Source organism: Garra rufa, chromosome 10 (genome assembly GCF_049309525.1).
Source record: "Garra rufa chromosome 10, GarRuf1.0, whole genome shotgun sequence".
Lineage (NCBI taxonomy): Eukaryota > Metazoa > Chordata > Actinopteri > Cypriniformes > Cyprinidae > Garra > Garra rufa.
This window is the reverse complement of record NC_133370.1, coordinates 15974173-15993298: the sequence shown is the minus strand read 5'-3', so window position 1 is coordinate 15993298 and position 19126 is coordinate 15974173. Positions and strand designations below refer to the sequence as shown.

At 37.2% G+C, this 19126-nt stretch overlaps 1 protein-coding gene across 1 annotated transcript in view; it reads right to left on the bottom strand.

Annotated features, from left to right (window-relative positions):
* The window catches only part of cdh24b (cadherin 24, type 2b), a 223490-nt gene that overhangs the window by 161109 nt on the left and 43255 nt on the right, over window positions 1-19126 (bottom strand). The window lies entirely within an intron of this gene.

The following is a 19126-nucleotide window of genomic DNA, read 5'->3' as shown; positions in this document are numbered from 1 at the left end:
CATTATAAATGACCCCTATTAGCATTAAGAATATAACTATAAAACATAATTAATCACAGAGAAGATAAAACAGCAGTTTTCGGCTCATTATGTTTAAAACAAGGTGAAAAAAAGTATATAAACATATAATCAAGCCAAAAATGGAACAAGAAAAAAACTCAACGCAAATAAGATAACAAAAACTAATTGCAAATGAAAAAAAAAACGTTCTGGCTGGAGTAAGTAGAGAAGTCAGTATTAGGCTCATGCTAGAGATGCAGATCTGTGATCTGAGCAATTAACCTGAATTTCTCTGGTGAAATCCCCAGCTGTGCAAGCAGGGCACGTGTAAAGATGTAACCTACAAAACGTCTCCATGGCTAAGGGCATCTGCCAACAAAATAAGCAAAGCACTGTAATCAAAATGAGCTAATCACTTCAGCCTAATTTACCACAGCTACAAAAAGCTTCTCCGGAAGAAAACAAGAGGAAAGAAAAAGACTGAGGCAGTGTGGCAGAAAACAGGCAGCAACAGATACATCACAGAGACTGAAAGAGCAGCCAGGTAGAGAGAAGTTAAAGGGAGAATTTTTTTTTTCAACGTCATGTCATTCAGAAGAGTAAACATTCAGAGGAATGTCCAGGCTGCTCTCTTCCATGTCCTACAATGAAATTGGATGGTGATCATTTGCGTAATATGCTATTTATACAGTTCATGATTGTGTAAATAGAGCATCTCGGATGCATGTCTGCGACTTCACGCATTACGTGATCATGTTGGAAAGGTCAAGCGTGTTTTTTTTTTTCTTTGTATTCTGGTTCAGAAAGGTAGTGTATGAAAAGCTCCATCTCATTTTCTCCTCCAAATTCAAAATTGTCCAACATTGTTGTTTTACCCTTTTTTTTATAAAGGGTGATTGACTTTCTTTGCACGTTCTCTTTCTAAACACTGGGTCGGTACTTCTGCCTATGTCACGCGTGACCTTTTCAACAGGATTACGTAATGCATGAAGTCATGGACGCAGAGTTATGGCTAGACAAGTATTTTTGGTTTAAAAGTATATAATTTTTTTTAGAAAAAGAGCGATCATTTCACTAGATAAGACTCTTATTCCTTCACTAGAATCATGTAGAGCCCTTTAAAGCTGCATTGAAACTGCAATTTGGACCTTTAACTAGAGGTGTGCAATATGTATTGTCTGCGACAATATTAGAATTGTTGTTTTAATGATGTTAAACAATATTATGACCACATAATTCAAGATATGAGGGCAGAAAATGTATACACTTATGTCATTTCATATGTAACCCTGGACCACAAAACCAGTCTTAAGTCGCTGTGGTATATTTGTAGCAATAGCCAAAAATACATTGCATGGGTCAAAATTATTGATTTTTCTTTTATGCCAAAAATCATTAGGAAATTAAGTAAAAATCATGTTCCATGAAGATTTTTTGTAAAATTCCTACTGTAAATGTATCAAAATGTAATTTTTGATTAGTAATATGCATTGTTAAGAACCTAATTTGGACAACTTTAAAGGTGATTTTCTCAGTATTTAGATTTTTTTGCACCCTCAGATTCTAGATTTCAAATAGATGTATCTCGGCCAAATATTGTCCTATCCTAACAAACCATACATCAATAGAAAGCTTATTTATTGAGCTTTCATATGTTGTATACATCTCAGTTTTGTAAAATTTAACCTTATGACTGGTTTTGTGGTCCAGGGTCACATATAGTTAATCAATATCACACAAAGAGTGCCTTTTGTCCTCCAAAGACAAGCATGATTACAATCGTCATTTTATACAACAGTTCAATAAACAAAAAGTTAATATTAAGAGACTTATGTTTTAGACACCATATTTCCTGTTTTTGCTCTATTTCGCCAACAAAAATCATTCCAAACATCAATGTTTTGCGTCTCTGAGCAACATGACGGTGTTACGTTCCTGACTGAATCAACCATTTAAATCAGTGTTTCTCAACCCTGTTCGTAGGCGCCCCCTAGCACTGCACATTTTGCATGTCTCCCTAATAAAGCACACCTGATTGCACACATCAACTCATTAGAAAACATCTCCAGGATGGGGATGAAATGGGTGGGTCAGATAAGGAAGACTTACAAAATGTGCAGTGTTGGGGGGCGCCCAGGACCAGGGTTGAGAAACACTGATTTAAATGATTCGGTTCAATCGCAACGACTCACTTATCAGTGAATTTCTGCCACCTATTGGCGGTTTTAATTTAACATTTAAAGTATCTTTTCATTTTAAAATACATTTAAATCAGTAATTAGGTTAAATGTAAGAATTTGACACAAAAGATGATGCACACTTTTAGAAAAAAAATGCTTTGTAATAGGGCTGTGCAATATGGACAAAATAATCATATTGCGATTTTTTGAACGAATATTGCGATTGCGATTTTATTTGCGATTTTTTTTTTTTTTTTTTTTTTGCTTTTTCAAACAAGCTACATACATACATTCTAAATGTATTCAGTGCACAAGAAGTGCATAACAAAACATTTCACCATGAAATAACATAGTATTAAGTTTAATAAACAAAACAGTAGTAAAATTGTCTTTAAAACAGACAACATAAAATAAATAAGCCATTTTACTTTTTTCCCGGTACTTTAGCCTACTTTGTGCAATAACGAATAGATTCATTTCAGTGGAAAAATAAGTCCAAAACTCTAAACTTTAACATTTTGCGGGTTCTAAAAATTTTTTTTTTTTTTTTTTTAGAAATTCTTATGTTTTAATTTTTCTGATAATGAAAAAGCATAAACATTTATTTATTTTTAATCAAATGAAAAATAAACCCTTTTAATTTTTGTCAAACAAACAGAAATTTACTGTTAAAATCAATGCGTGGAAGAAAAATTATAGTCAGTTTAAAACGTTTAAATAATAATTAAGTGGTTAATCTTGTTGTAATATTTTTTTTTTATCATATATATTGTTTTATGTAAATTATTTAAATAGGAATATATAAACACCTACATTATACTGTACAAAAGTAATACAAGACTAATATTTTTCTGTTACATGTTAAACCGTACTTTTATTTTGACAGGTTGCAGTGAAGTTTCTATGTGTATCTGATGCTAGTTTTCTCAAATGAAACGGTAAAAGTGAAACTCACAGCAGCGATTTGGCGATTGAGTTTATCTGTTCATGTGAGATGCAAGTGCCAAAAATTAGCGGGAGCGTCACGCGTGCTTCAGTCTGCATGTAGTAAAGAAATAAAACGCGTCTCTACCATTCATACATACAGAAGCAAACGGAACATGCAGGATTCATATTAAAACGGTCTTTTTGCATTTCAGTTTTCACAGACACTAGTCCATATCGCGATTTGAATTAAGTGACAGACCAACTTTTGATTTATTAATCCAAAAATCGACGAATTACGTGGCATTCCGCGCTATAGTAAATTGGGTTTTTATGAATGGAGTCCGCGATCCAGTCCGTGTTTTCTTGGAGGAGACATTGTAATCACGCGACCATGAAGAGACAGAAATGACATGCCTTAGTGTAAATAAGATAAATAACATAAGGCAATTTAGTATGTTTAATAAAAGAACTATGTATAGACCTGTTCTATAGGAAAGATAACCTTAAATGACTTCTATTGTGATCTGGCGCTATATCGAAAATAAAATGGACTTGACGTTCAAGGGGGGCGGGGGTGCTGTTGGGGGGATAGATAAAATCGCAGCCTTGTGCGGTTTAGAAATCGCATGTGCTTAAATCGCGATTTTTTTGCGATTGCGATTAATTGCACAGCCCTACTTTGTAAATGTAAAAATGCCCATAAAAGGTAAAAATCAATTTAAACTTATTGGAAAATATTAATTTCTATCACTGCTGTGAACCGACCACAGAATATGAAGAATATCAAAAAATTCGTCAGCTGTCCAGAGAAGTCCTTAAAGGAGTAGTTCACTTTCAGAACAAAAAATTACAGATAATGTACTCACTCCCTTGTTATTCAAGATGTTCATGTCTTTCGTTCTTCAGTCATAAAGAAATTATGTTTTTTGAGGAAAACATTTCAGGATATCTCTCCATATAATGGATATGTATGGTGCCCCCAAGTTTGAACTTCCAAAATGCAATTTAAATGCAGCTTCAAGGGGCTCTAAATGATCCCAGCAGAGGAATCTTATCAAGCGAAACAACCGATTATTTTCTAAACAAATTGACAATTTATATACTTATATATATATATATATATACTTTATAAATGCTCGTCTTGTCTCATCCCTGTGATGTGCATGCGTAGTCTGTGTGATCCGAGTCAATACAGTTAGAGTATGTTGAAAACCTTCCATCTCATTTTCGTCTTCAAATTCAAATTTAAAATAAAAAAGCTGCATTTAAACTGCATTTTGGAAGTTAAAACTTGGGGGCACCATACATATCCAGTATATGGAGAGAAATCTAGAATGTTTTCCTTAGAAACATTTTTTTTTTTTCAAAGAAAGAAAGAAAGGTAACTAATCCTTATATTTTAACTTATATATTACATATATTTATATATTCAGGGTTGTCAGTCTCCAAAAAGGCCAAAAATACAAAAGCATCATGAAAGTAGTTTTGCGTAGGAAACAGACTTTTTTTTTTTTCAGAAAAACTCTGACTTGCTTATATAGTAAAGAGCAGCTTTGCATCCTGCTGTAAATAACTCTTTTGTGTTAAGACAACACCAAAGAAAAAGTCATCCAGGTTTCGAAAATTCACAAGAGTGCATAAACGATGACAGAATTTTCATTTTTGGCTGAGAAGTGAAAAGTGAGAAGAAGGGAAAGTCAGAGATCTATGAAGGAAATGACAGGGGGGAAACCGCAGGAGGTGCAGGCAGAGAGAGAGCGCTAGAGGCAGAAAGAAGAACGGCGACGCTATACGTCTCGTGAAACTCCACTGCTTCTAAGCTCACTAATTCAATCTCTGCAATCCTATTGAGTGACTGAACCCTCCGCCCTTTCCGTTCCTCAGCTCCCGCATGCTAATCCGACTCCTATATCTACTACACAACATAACATGACAGAAACGACAGTCAGGGGAGGGCCAATGAAAGGAGAAAGTTGAAGAGAGGTAAGAGGAAGTGAGTGGAAGGACGATCATGTCACGTGTGCACCAACAGTTATGCCAGACTAATAAATTCATCTTTAATTAAAACTCTAAATCCCTCACACTTTAAAGCCATTTTTATAATTAACACTCTGATCTTCTCCTCCTAAATATAAAACAAGAAAACAATTAAAACTTTTATGATTTTTACTTCAAAACCCATTAATTAAAAAACGCAAACGAACAATGGTAAGATATTGAGACGGACCCCTCTTTGCTCATTAACACGTGGCTAATTGATCCAAACCGGAATGTTTACCATAGGGAAGGCGAAGGATAAAATGCTCTCATTTTATTCACTTAATTGCATTTCTCCGTTTTTGAAGATTGAAGATTGGTTCAAATAACATGAAAAGGTTTACTTTTAATCCCCATGCTCACTTAGGCTCTCTAATATTTTTCCCAGGTTTCTACAAAAAAAATTAAAGAGTCTGAAGTAGGGGATGAAGGATAAAGCACAAGTGTTTTTACTGAAAAAGCAGACTGTTCGAGCGCTGGCTGTAAGTGGCATTCGGCACTTGGACAAATGGTCGTGCCCTTCACCGTGACCCTGATAAAGAAATGATGGGACTCATCCATCAAAACTACACTTCCCAAGATTCATCACTGCAAGTACGCAACAGACATCGCCTCAAGACACACACGCCATTGCGGTGGCAAATAAGCCATAAACTCACTCATCCTTTCTCCCACTCCTTCTTTGCATGCACTTCATTTCTTCTCTCTCCTCAAGGCAAGAGGAACTTTTAATAAAAAAGCATTTTAGCAGAGAACATGGGTGTTATAAAAATGAGCGAGAGAAGGCCATCTCGCCGTAACATGGTTGTGAATAATTTAACGACAGAGACGCTACGTGCCAACCTGCCAAAAGCCCAGGATTTTTTTTACCATCATTTAAATAATTCTTTCATCCAACAGTATCCAGTCCAAAGTAATGGCTAGTCCTCTCTTCTTCTTCTTCTTTTTTCTTTTTTCTCAACGGCACTTAAACAACATGCATTATCACATTCTCATCAATATTCAACAGTCTGTCCCTCTTTCTGTATCATCTGACCTCTTCCACAAACTCTGTTAACATCTCCATCTTCCTCATAATAGTCGGACTCCTCCATAAAGCTTTTACTTTCCGACTTTATGTCGTCTCACCAACACCTTGCTCTCCTCCCTCTTTTTCTCTCATCTGCTCAGTGCACATATTGATTTCTGGCAATATGATGCAGTTTTTATTACGATATATGTCCCCTAATCAAAAACAAGTATGTAGGCAATATTTCACATTTTATTGTACCCATATTTTGGTTTATAAAAAAATAAATAAAGAGAGTGTCAGTTAAACAGGTTCCCAATACACCATTCTGTTCACTTTGCACAGTACATTTCTAAAAGTTCAAAAGTTTACATACAACTTGCTGAATCTGCAAAATGCTAAGGGGGGTTATACAAAATACATGTTATTGTTTATTTAGTAATGACCTGAATAAGATATTTCACATAAAATATGCTCATAGTCCACAAGAGAAAATAATAGTTAAATTTATTAAAAAAAAAAAATTACCCATTGAAAAGTTTACATCCTCTTGATTCTTAATACTGTGTCGTTACCTGAATGATCCACAGCTGTGTGTTTTTTTGTTTTGTTTTGTTTTGTTGTTTTTTGCTTGTTTTTTTTTGTTTGTAATAGTTCTTCATGCGTCCCTTGTTAGTCCTGAACAGTTAAACTGTCTGCTGTTGTTCAGAAAAATCCTTCAGGTCCCACAAATTTTTAGATTTTCCAGCATTTTTGTGTATATGAACCCTTTCCGACAATGAGTGCGTTTACATGGACCCTCTTAATGCGATTATAATGAGATTTTGGCAATATTGCGATTAAACTTTTCCCCATGTAAACGCAATACTTCGATTATAATAATGCGATTAAGCTCATAATCGCAGCAAGCATAATCGTATTAACATAGGTGGCGCACGCCGATTTTAATCGAAGTATACCGGCATGTAAACACCTTAATCGCAGTATTGCCGCTTTGACCAGAGTGCGCACGCGCTCCTGACTTACACGAATGACGTGCCTCGCACTTGCAGACAGGGACTGCTCTACAAAGGGGCTAAGGGGCTATAGCCCCGTTAGAATTTTGAATATCTCTCCCCCCCTCCCACCCCACATCATCACTAAGATTGAGACGTGCCGTTCATTTAATTTTTAATATAAGTGTAAAGTATACACAGTTGAATTACGCATTCATATGAATTGTGTTAATGTTGAGCGCACAACCCAGTCTCACAGAGCGCATGGTGCTGTCCAGCTTTGAAGTCTTTCCTTTGCATGTAACAGTTTTTTTGTTGCTTTGTGTATAGAGCCCCGAATAGGCCTAAAATCTAGCCCAGCTCTTGGCAGAATTCTTGGTAAGAGACTCCGACCCAAGATCGTCTTTTTGGCCACTTCTCCCAAAACAGCTTATACTACCATTTTTTAAGCTATTAAAATAGTTCAGTTTTGTATATAGGCCAAATGACAATGTAATTATATTTCGTTTCAGGTTTTTTTTTTAAGTTTATTTAGAAAAAAGTTTAAAGCATTTTTTCCTGTTAAATATAGGTTTTTTTTTTTTTTTTTAAAGAAGCGACCAGCGGCAGACGGTGAGTTCATATGCTTGATCAATTTAGCTTTCTTAAATCATCACGACTTGCCTAAAATAAAATCTATAGATATTAAAGAGTTCAAGCATATCAAAATGTTAGTTTAAACGTTTAACCTGTATGTGCGCTGTTAGACTCATATTCTATCGTCTGTGCGGACAGTGGAGGCTAACGCGCGCTTTACTGGACATGAAGTAGCAAGTGTGATCACTTGCATTGCAAACATCTTAAAATACGCTGACTTTTTTGCACGTAAAGGTAAGAGTAATAGCTATTATTCGTAACTGTAAAGGATTTATGTATATTTGCGTGCCCTCACAAACAATACTAACAAATTGATGTGCTTTTTCTATAAAAAAAAAATGGAATGGGCTCTCTTCTTCAGGAACAGGAATCTTTAGGCAATCGTGAGGCAAATGCTTTAGCCTTTCATGTGCTCTTGATTGCGGATTTGTGGAACTCCTAAAAAAAAAAAATGCGCTGAAGGCGCGCTCACTGCTGCCCGTCGGGCTCGGGCTGGAATGCAGGGCTTGTTTTAAGTTTGTGTCTATTTTTTTCGTTCGTGTCAGTTTTTAATATAATTTATAAGGCCGTTTTAAATAAAATTTAAATTATAGGCTACTTCTGTTAAATATGGTGTGTAGGCTACCAGAGCTGCTTTTCTTTAAAAAGAAAAAAGACACAATTTCTTCATTAAGTAACTTTTAAGTCACGAATATCGATTATTTTCTTAGCACCCCCACATATTGGACTAGCCCCCCGTTAGCCCCGTTAGAGAAAATATTCTGGCGCCTGTCTGTAGATTAGAAACGACGACGGCGAAGAAGGCGACACACTAGGAGCTTAGGAAACTGGACTTTGCGCGATATGAACATAATGCAATTCATTGACGGACAATAGGAATAATAGGAATAATGGAAATTCCATGTAAACCGGAGTGAAGAACTTTGCACGTGACATGTAAACATCATAATGCGATTAAGTCCTTACTCTGATTATTGGAAATAATCGCATTATTCTTGCCCATGTAAACGTAGTCAATGACTGTATGCTTTTAAGATCCATCTTTTTACACTGAGGACAACTGAGGGACTCATTTGGGTTCAAACGCTCACTGATGCTGAAAATGAAAAAAAATATTATATTTAGGCAAAATAAGAAAAATGTTCACAATCACATCTCCATTCTGTTCAAAAGTGTTCACTCCCAGCTCTTGATGCATCGTTTTTCCTTCTAGAGCATCAGTGAGCCTTTGACCCTTCTGTAATAGTTGCATATGAGTCCCTCATTTGTCCTCAGTGTGAAAAGACAGACCTCAAAATCAAACAGTCGTTATTAGAAAGGGTTCAAATACACAAAATGCTGGAAAACCAAAGAATTTGTGGAACCTGAAGGATTTTTCTGAAGAACAGCAGGTAGTTTAACTGTTCAGGACAAACAAGGGACTCATAAACAACTATCACTAAACAAAACAAAAAACACAGCTGTGGATCATTCAGGCAGCAGTATTAAGAATCAAGGGGATGTAAACTTTTGAACAGGGTCATTTTTATAAATGTAACTATTATTTTTTCTTGTACACTATATGTAAAAAAAAAGTGAAATATCTTATTCAGGTCAGTACTAAATAAAAAAATAACATGCATTTTGTATGATCCCTCTTATTTTGGTAAAATAATTAACATTGCAGATTCTGAAAGGGGGTGTTTTGACCTCAACTGTATATATTAATAAAGCATAATTTTTTGTGGTAAAATATTCCCAAACCAAAAGGTTTTACAGACCAATGTGCTTACACCATACAAAGGGTTACTGAATAAGACCAGTTGAGAAGATGTTGTTTACATGAACTGATACCTAGTGACGGTTTCAGAAGCTTTGTGCATATAAATCTAGAAAAATGAAGAAATCAATCAAAATAAAGTAATAGATCAATCTACGACACACTTTAGAGCTCAGTGCAACCAGTTTGAGGTGCATTTAAGTTATAGTTGTCTTAAAACTGGCCCCGGCTGATATCATAAAACATCCGTTCCATCCCAGCTGTCCTTTGATTTAACACTTTCCGCTTTTTCCCTCCCACCAACGGTGTCTGCTTTTCCTCAAAACCCACTCACAAAACAAACCAATTCTAACAATTTCATCTGCCACTCTTGCTTCATCTCTCCTTCACACTCAGACACACCAATCATATTTTAATGTTTACGACTCGACCCAGACTAATTATAAACGTCCTATTTTCCTGAGCCCCTCCACCATCGCCCCAAAAGGTCACATCTTGTCCCCTCAAAGCCGCATTCGGTTTCGCACGTGTCTGATCTCTCAGTCCCTGTCATCAGGTCGCATTGCCGCGGGCGCTTCTCATTCAATTACGGCTTTCACTGTTTTTGTTATTGTCCTCACTAATAATAGAGCACCTCTGTCTTTGCTGTCACGCAAGGAGCCATCAATAGTGCCAGTCCTTATCTCCATCTCAACAATCAGCCATAGCCGTGCCACCCTAGTCTAGAGAAAAGATGAAGGGGGAGGGGGAGGATCGGACAGGCAAACAGCGGAACCATCATAAATGAGAGAAGGAAGAGATGAATGGAGACCCTGGAGTCCTGAAGAGAGAGACGAGAGTGGGTTAGTATATGAGTGTTGGTTTTGTGCGTGTGTTTGTTTACAAGACTCAGAAGATGCATAGGAAATGGAGGAGAAGTGGAAGAAGCAAGGTAGGCACATACAGAGAGATTCAGAGATGAATAAGGGGGTGACAGACAGAAGTGCCCCGAAGGCTCTGGTTACATTTGGAATTGAGGACGAACAGTGACGTGGATGTAATTGGCGGAAACTAGCTTAAGAAGAGGGAACCGGCCACTCGCGAACGAAGGCCAACGAGGCCACCTATTGCATCACTGCCAATCCCAGGTCTCTTTCTTTTTAATCTCTCAGGTTTAGTCATGTTTTCACCCTGTCATCACAAATCCACATGTATTTGCTCATTTGACCTCTATGTTCAGTGCTGTAATCACACTTCAGCTCCACTCTGTAGCTCATTAACTAGGGATGAGCAACAGCACTAATTTTCTTTTCAATTGGATATCAAGCATCATCAAGGTATATAAATAACACTAATTAAATTCTAATGCAAAAATAGTGATGAAGACAAAAATGCATGTTTTTTTGTAATTCCTAGAGTGGAAATGTCAATTCAACATTATATTATATAGCCTAATGACTTTTTAATACCACTACAGAATACAACACAATAAACCTATTAAAATGTAATTAACAAAAATCCCATACCCTGTATATATGGGACATGTAAGTGATAAGTGATATGTAAACCAATATTGCTTACACCAATCAACGATTGTATTGTAATAGATTGCAGTATTGATGTTTGTTCTCTATATTTGCTACCAATTATGCTTCTGTGGACAGATGATATCCCTGCTTAGTTTAAATAGTTTGTATAATTAATGACGCCTTATAATTTCTCTGACCACAATCACAGCGTCAACATCCCATGAATCAACTGAACAATTCTTGGAGCGTCTTAAACAGAATACAAGCATTATAAACAATTATGAATTAACAAGAAGCCCCATTTTAACAACTACTCACCTATACGCAGAAGCATCACGTCCTCCACTCCCCCATTATGGCAAATGTAACGTTACACTCCTGTCGGTCAAACTCGTTAATTTTAGGTCGTTTAAAAACTTCGACTTCATAAAACTTTCCCTCAAGTTTCTCTGTACCGTGTTTGATGACGTACTAATGTAATACTGAAAGCTGATTGGTTTGAATGGTTACTTCTGGATTATGATTGGTTAAATATGCGGAAAGAGGAAAAGCCTCCTTTGCGGTTTTTGTCATTACTTTTTTTATTATGCAAATAACAATAACACATTTACTAATTACTGAGTATAATGTTTAAATTATTTAATTTACAGAAATTATATTTATTTATGAACGTTCGGTCTTCAGTTTAAATGTAATGTCATGACCGCGCACGCACGCCCCCACGTTTGCTTGTACTGTCTGCCGCTGTCAAATGGAGAAAGAAGCGATCACTTCGAGGGAAGAATTACCTCAGGAGTGAGTAATATTTGGACAAACTATACTAGTAATATTATAGTCAATAAAAAGGATTTTAGTATCTAACCGAGTGCTGTCGAAACATGACACTGGAAAGGCTTCTGTACCAATAAAAAAAACGAGCCTCATCTTTAACAGATATAAATACGACAGTATTTGTAATACGTATTAATTTAAAAAGCTGAGTGTTGTACATTTAAAAGGTAGGCTAAATATATTAAAACAAAAGTTATCTTTATTAAATAATTTTAAACAAAATATAGTACATTTACTAAACTACAAAAAGTAGGCCTATTTGGAGGTTTCATGCTATGTAAACTAGGACTATCACAAACGATTAGTTTCGTAATCGACTAACGTTAATTATAATAATTTTTTGAGGTAATAGAAATAGACCTAAACAAACAATAGCCTTTAAAACACATAGCAATAAGGCAATAATAATTGGTTCAAATAAATTATCAAATGCAAGTAATCATATGGTTTTGTTGAACAAACCTGTAAAAATACATAATGTATTACAAACAATAGAACTAAGATACATTATTCATTATAACAAATGCCTGCAGAGGGCGCCAATAGTTTAACGATTGTTTTTAATTCTTGTTTAATACTGACTAAACAACATTTATTTCAAATGTCCACTTAATCTTTAATATTTGGCTGTTTCCTTATGATGTTCGACTTTGCCAATCGGAGATCACTAAAAATAATGTTAAAGAGGTGTGTGAACTTGCAAGTACAACGTCAGACACTGTAATATGCTCTGGTCCCCTCCCTGCTTACCGTGGTGACGAGATACATGATAGTAGATTGTCATCGTTAACCGGCTGGATGTCAAAGTGGTGCCTGCGGAATAACATAGGTTTCATAGACAATTGGACGAGTTTCTGGGGCAGACCTGACCTGTTGAAAAGAGATGGTCTTCATCCCTCCGGATGTGGAGCATCTCTCCTATCTAGAAATATGGCACATAGTCTTAACGTTTGCACTTGACTAACTGAGGCCCAGGTCAGGAAGCAGACAGACTGGCTAAACCGACCGTCTGCTAGCCGCCTCACGTCACAGAAATCAGTTAATTCTCAGCACATAGAGACCCTTTCACCTAGATATCACACTATAGAGACTGTGTCTGTTCCCCGAGCTAGAAAATACAATAAACGTCCAAAGCAATGTAAGAGTAACAATTTAATTGATGTTTAGCAAATAAAAAAAATGTATATAATACTGAGAAACAAATGATAAAGCTTGGCTTATTAAATATCAGGTCACTTTCTATGAAAGCACTTTTTGTAAATGATATGATCACTGATCATAAGCTAGATGTGCTCTGTTTGACAGAAACCTGGCTAAAACCAGACGATTACATTATTTTAAATGAGGCTACCCCCCAAAATTACTATTACAAACATGTGCCACATGTAAAAGGTAAGGGGGAGGTGTTTGCACAATTTATAGCAATATGTTCAGTGTTTCTCAGAGAACGGGCTTTGAGTATAACTCGTTTGAAGTAATGGTGCTCCATATAACATTATCCAAAGAAACAAATATTAATGATATATAATGATTTAATGCCCACCAGGGCACCATACAGACTTTATTAAAGAATTTGCTGATTTTCTATCCAAATTAGTGTTGGCCGCAGATAAAGTCTTAATAGTGGGTGATTTTAACATCTATGTTGATAATGAAAAAGATGCATTGGAATCAGCATTTATAGACATTCTGAACTCAATTGGGGTTAGACAACACGTGTCAGGACCTACTCATTACCGAAATCATACTTTAGATTTAATATTGTCACACAGAATTGATGTTAATGGCGTTGAAATTCTGCATCAAAGTGATGATATCTCAGATCATTATCTAGTCTCGTGTATACTCCAGATAACTAAAACTGTAAAACTAACTCCTCGCTATAAGTACGGTAGAACCATTACTTCTACCACAAGAGACTGCTTTGTAAGTAATCTTCCTGATTTATCTGAATTCCTCAGCATATCCGATAGCTCAGGAAAACTTGATGATGCAACAGAAACTATTGACTCTCTTTTTTCTAGCACTTTAGATATAGTTGCTCCTCTGCGGTTAAGAAAGATTAAGGAAAACAGTCCGACGCCGTGGTACACTGAACACACTCGCGCACTGAAGAGAGCACGACAAAAAATGGAACGCAGCTGGAAGAAAACAAAACTAGAGGTTTTTCGTACAGCCTGGCGTGAATGTAACATGTCCTATAGAAAAGCATTAAAAACTGCTAGATCAGATTATTTTTCATCTTTCTTAGAAGAAAACAAACATAACTCCTAAGGAACAATTCCATGCATTTTCAACTATAGGAGAGGAAGAGTTGTATAAACTTATTAAATCATCTAAACCGACAACATGTATGTTAGACCCTATTCCATCTAAGCTACTAAAAGAGGTGCTTCCAGAAGTCATAGATCCTCTTCTGAATATTATTAATTCATCACTATCATTAGGATATGTCCCCAAAACTTTCAAACTGGCTGTTATTAAGCCTCTAATTAAAAAAACTCAACTTGATCCCAATGAATTAAACAATTATAGACCAATTTCAAATCTCCCTTTTCTGTCAAAGATACTAGAAAAGGTAGTGTCCTCACAATTGTGTTCTTTCTTGGAGAAAAATGGTATCTGTGAGGATTTCCAGTCAGGTTTTAGACCGTATCATAGTACTGAGACTGCTCTTATTAGAGTTACAAATGATCTTCTCCTGTCATCCGATCGTGGATGCATCTCTCTATTAGTACTACTGGATCTTAGTGCTGCGTTTGATACTATTGACCACAATATTCTTTTAAATAGACTTGAAAATTGTGTTGGCATTAGTGGTAGTGCACTGGCTTGGTTCAAATCGTACTTATCTGACCGGCATCAATTCGTAGCAGTGAATAACGAGGTATCATATCAATCACAAGTGCAGTATGGAGTACCTCAAGGCTCAGTATTAGGGCCATTACTTTTTACATTTTATATGTTACCCTTGGGAGATATCATCAGGAAACATGGTGTTAGCTTTCACTGTTATGCTGATGATACGCAGCTCTATATTTCTTCACGGCACGGCGAAACATACCAATTTGAAAAACTAACAGAATGCATAGTTGAAATAAAAAATTGGATGGCAAGAATTTTTTTACTGCTAAATTCTGAAAAAACAGAGGTGTTAATTATTGGACCTAAAACCTCCGCATGTAATAACCTAAAACACAGTCTAATACTCAATGACTGCTCTGTCAATTCGTCGTCATCAGTCAGGAACCTAGGTGTGCTATTCGATAGCAATCTTTCCTTCGAAAGCCACATTTCTAGCATTTGCAAAATCGCATTTTTTCATCTAAAAAATATATCGAAATTACGACCTATGCTCACGATGTCAAATGCAGAAAAGTTAATCCATGCGTTCATGACCTCAAGGATAGATTATTGTAATGCTTTATTGGGTGGTTGTTCTGCACGCTTAATAAACAAACTCCAGCTGGTCCAAAATGCAGCAGCTAGAGTTCTTACTAGAACCAGAAAGTATGACCATATTAGCCCGGTTCTGTCAACACTGCACTGGCTCCCTATTAAACATTGTATAGATTTTAAAATCTTGCTAATTACTTATAAAGCCCTGAATGGTTTAGCTCCTCAGTACTTGAGCGAGCTCTTATCATATTATAGTCCCTCACGTCCGCTGCGTTCTCAAAATTCCGGCAATTTGATAATACCTAGAATATCAAAATCAACTGCGGGTGGCAGATCTTTTTCACATTTAGCGCCCAAACTCTGGAACAATCTACCTAACACACTCTGTCAGTTTAACTCTAGATTAAAGACCCATCTCTTTAACCTGGCCTACACTTAATACATTTCATAATCCAAATCCGTTAAAGGATTGTTAGGCTGCATTATTTAGGTCAACCGGAACCAGGGACATTTCCTATAACACCTGATGTACTCGTTGCATCAGAAGAAGAATGGCATCTACGCTAATATTAGTATCTTTCCTTCTTATTCCGAGGTCACCGTAGCCACCTGTATCCAGATCAGACGGTCACTGCAGTCTCCCGGATCTAGTTCCGTGCCCATCAGCACCCAGAGATATCCTCTACAGCCCTGAATGTCAGCAGAGACCACATCAACTAGATGAGCCCCAGAGACAGATCATCAGTGAAGACCTCATCACCTAGACGGCCATCGACGCAAGACAGCGAAAACCAGATGAGTCCTCTCAAATCTGATTTTGTGGCAACTTGGAACTCTTGCATCTACATTAATATTAGTCTGTTTGTTTCTTATTCCCAGGTCACCATAGCCACCAGATCCAGTCTGTATCCAGATCAGATGGTCACTGCAGTCCCCCGGATCCAGTCCAAACCAAGAGCAGATGGTGGATCAACACCTACAGCCGAATGTCAGCGGATACCGTGTCAACTAGATGAGCCCCAGAGACAGATCATCAAGAAAGAACTCCTACCCTAAACGGCCACCGGCACAAGGCCATGGGAACCAGATGAGTCCTCCCCAATTTGACTTTGTTGCAATATGGAACTCTTGCATTATTATTGACATTTTACTTTATTATTTTAATAATGTAAGGTTGCTTTGACACAACTTGTATTGTAAAAAGCGCTGTATAAATAATCTTGACTTGACTTGACTTGACACAAATGCAATAGACACTGTCATTTCTTGATTTGTGGAAATCAAACTGTGTAAACTCAGAGCGAGGGTTTGAGCTTTAATTTTGAAATTGCAATAACAAGTTAGTAAGAAAGAACATGCAAAACGTTATAATAATGCATTTCATGGATTCTCGTCCGTGGAATGCAACACGTCCTGTATTTTGCCTTGCCGATTACTTAACACGGGCAAAAAGTAATCAAGGATTTTTTATAATTTTTTATACCCGAACTGAATCGAGGAATCTTGACAGCCCTAATGTAAACGCTATCATCTACCCAACCGTCCGTATCGTGTGCCTGGGATCGAGTAGTACTGGAGTAATCTTGAAGTGTGAGACACAGTCAACTAACTTTCAAAAAACCCACTCCTTGCTCCAAGCAGGACCACTCCGCTTCCACTCCGCACTGGTCCATTTGCTCTCACATGACACTTCCAGACATCTCTGCATTACACGATCGTGGTGAGCCCTGTAATTGTAGTGAAGCCTTTATAATGTCTGATAGACAGATGGCCAGCAGGGCTGCTGAGATTAATCTGTACAAAAGCAAAAGCTTTCACACCATGTGGTCACAGCAAGAAACTGGATTTCACTGACACCCGGTAATAACATTTCTAAATCTTTCAGAGTTAACGAATAAGTTCGAGGCCAAAGCCAGAAGCCAGCGTGAGTGTGAACCTTCGGCCTTGCACTGGTAGCACATGGCTGGCCAAAGGTGTTCTTCTTTCCATAGGGAGCAAGGAACTCAGACTCCGAAAATAAGGCGTTAATGCCTGAAGTTAGCAACAATTTGCGAATTTTACATTCAATTACCTTTGTTTAACACGTCCCCTCTGCCTCGCAACAGCCTCACAGCCAATGGCAAACAAAGCGTGAGTCTTGCATACCAAGGAACCCATGCACCTAAATATGCACTGAAAGAAACATTTTTTGGTAGAGGAAGACCCTCTAGCCACAAGGGGGGAAAAGAGGCTAATTTAGTCGCATATGCCATATCTGTGAGGAAGTTTGTGGTTAAGTGGATTGATTGAGTAGGAATTTTAATTCATGAAATTGCGAGAACTCTTAAATTATAAAAAGGAAAGGCAGAGAAAGTGTGTAATTTGAGAGCAGTGCTCTTGACCAAACCAAGGTCATGGGCGAAAATTAGAAGGTCTCTGCGTGCTACGTTATTTGATTACTTAATACATTAGACTACTGAATTTGAAGCACACAGACAGGAAAAGAAAGGACTAAAGAAGCCTTAGAGCTCCAAACCTTTTTATTCTGTGGAACACAAAAGAATAATTTCTGAAGAAAAGTCCACACAATTAAAGTCAATGGCGTCCAGTGTTGTTTTGGACCACAATGATTTTCACTGTATGGACGAAACAGTTGAATCATTCATCTCCACCTACACACACCTTTTTCCTTGGTGCCAAAGAGAGAACCAATTGCACGATACTACCGCGCAAACCCTGCAAACACGAAAAACAATTTCTCTGCCCCACATGCACACCTACTCACTCTTCATCATCAGCTGCGCACGTATAATATAAACCTGAGCCCGCGCACACAACCCCCGAAACCTCTGCAGTAATGGAGTAGGTTTGTGCGGGAGAGAGTTCGCTGTCTGCATTGAAATGAAACCGGCGTTAAAAATACACACAGCCACTTGGGTTTTCAAAGTGGAAAAAAGAAGGAAGCTAAAAAAGCAGCATTTTTCATTTAACTTTTCCCCTTTCCCCTATGGTCCTTGGAGGCCGGGTGGATTAAACCTTTTTGTAAGTCAAGGAAGTTGGTGCCGCCAAGATTTCTAAATGAAGGGGGCGTCTTAATTGGAAAAGGCTTTAGATATTCCTGAGTCTGATTAAACAACTCTGCACAACAGAGATGGATGGAGGGAGCGAGGGATGGAGGGAGGGAAGGATGGATAAGAAGAGAGGGGAACGGAGAGAGACAAAGGAGTGAAGTAAAGGAGGAGATGTAGCAGAAAGAGAGCGAGTGAAGTAGGATGTAAAGGACTGCTTGTTCATTGAAGTAGGGGAAATACATGTGAGCGGAAGCTGATGAGTTATCCTGCAGGCTTTAAGTGGCCAGAGTGGAGCTGAGCTCTGCACAACACTCATAAAAATAAAGGTTACAGATAGAACCAAAGTTTTACAGCTCTGGTCCTATAGATTAATCTATTTTAAGCTCAACTCTCTTCACAGAGCAAGATTGCACAGAACTAACCAGATCATTCTTGATGTAAAAGCGGATACTGCCCCAGTGTTCATTTTGACAGCAAATTTTGATTTAGTCTTAGTCATAGTCTTTTGACTAAAATGGCTTTTAGTTTTTGTCATATTTTATTCATCTGAATTGTTCTAGTTTTATATTAGTCGACTAAATCTACAGTAGATTTAGTCTGCTAAAATCTGTGTTAAGTTACAGTGTAATGCATTTATTAAGCATTTCTCTAAAATGACCAAACTCATTGTATAGGTTTGATATTAAGATTTCATCATGATAGACACAAATGTAACTTCTGTGACACAACATCCCTTATTAAAATTAAATGAAACCACTTCTCATAAAGAAACAAGAACATCGTCTTCTTTTCAAT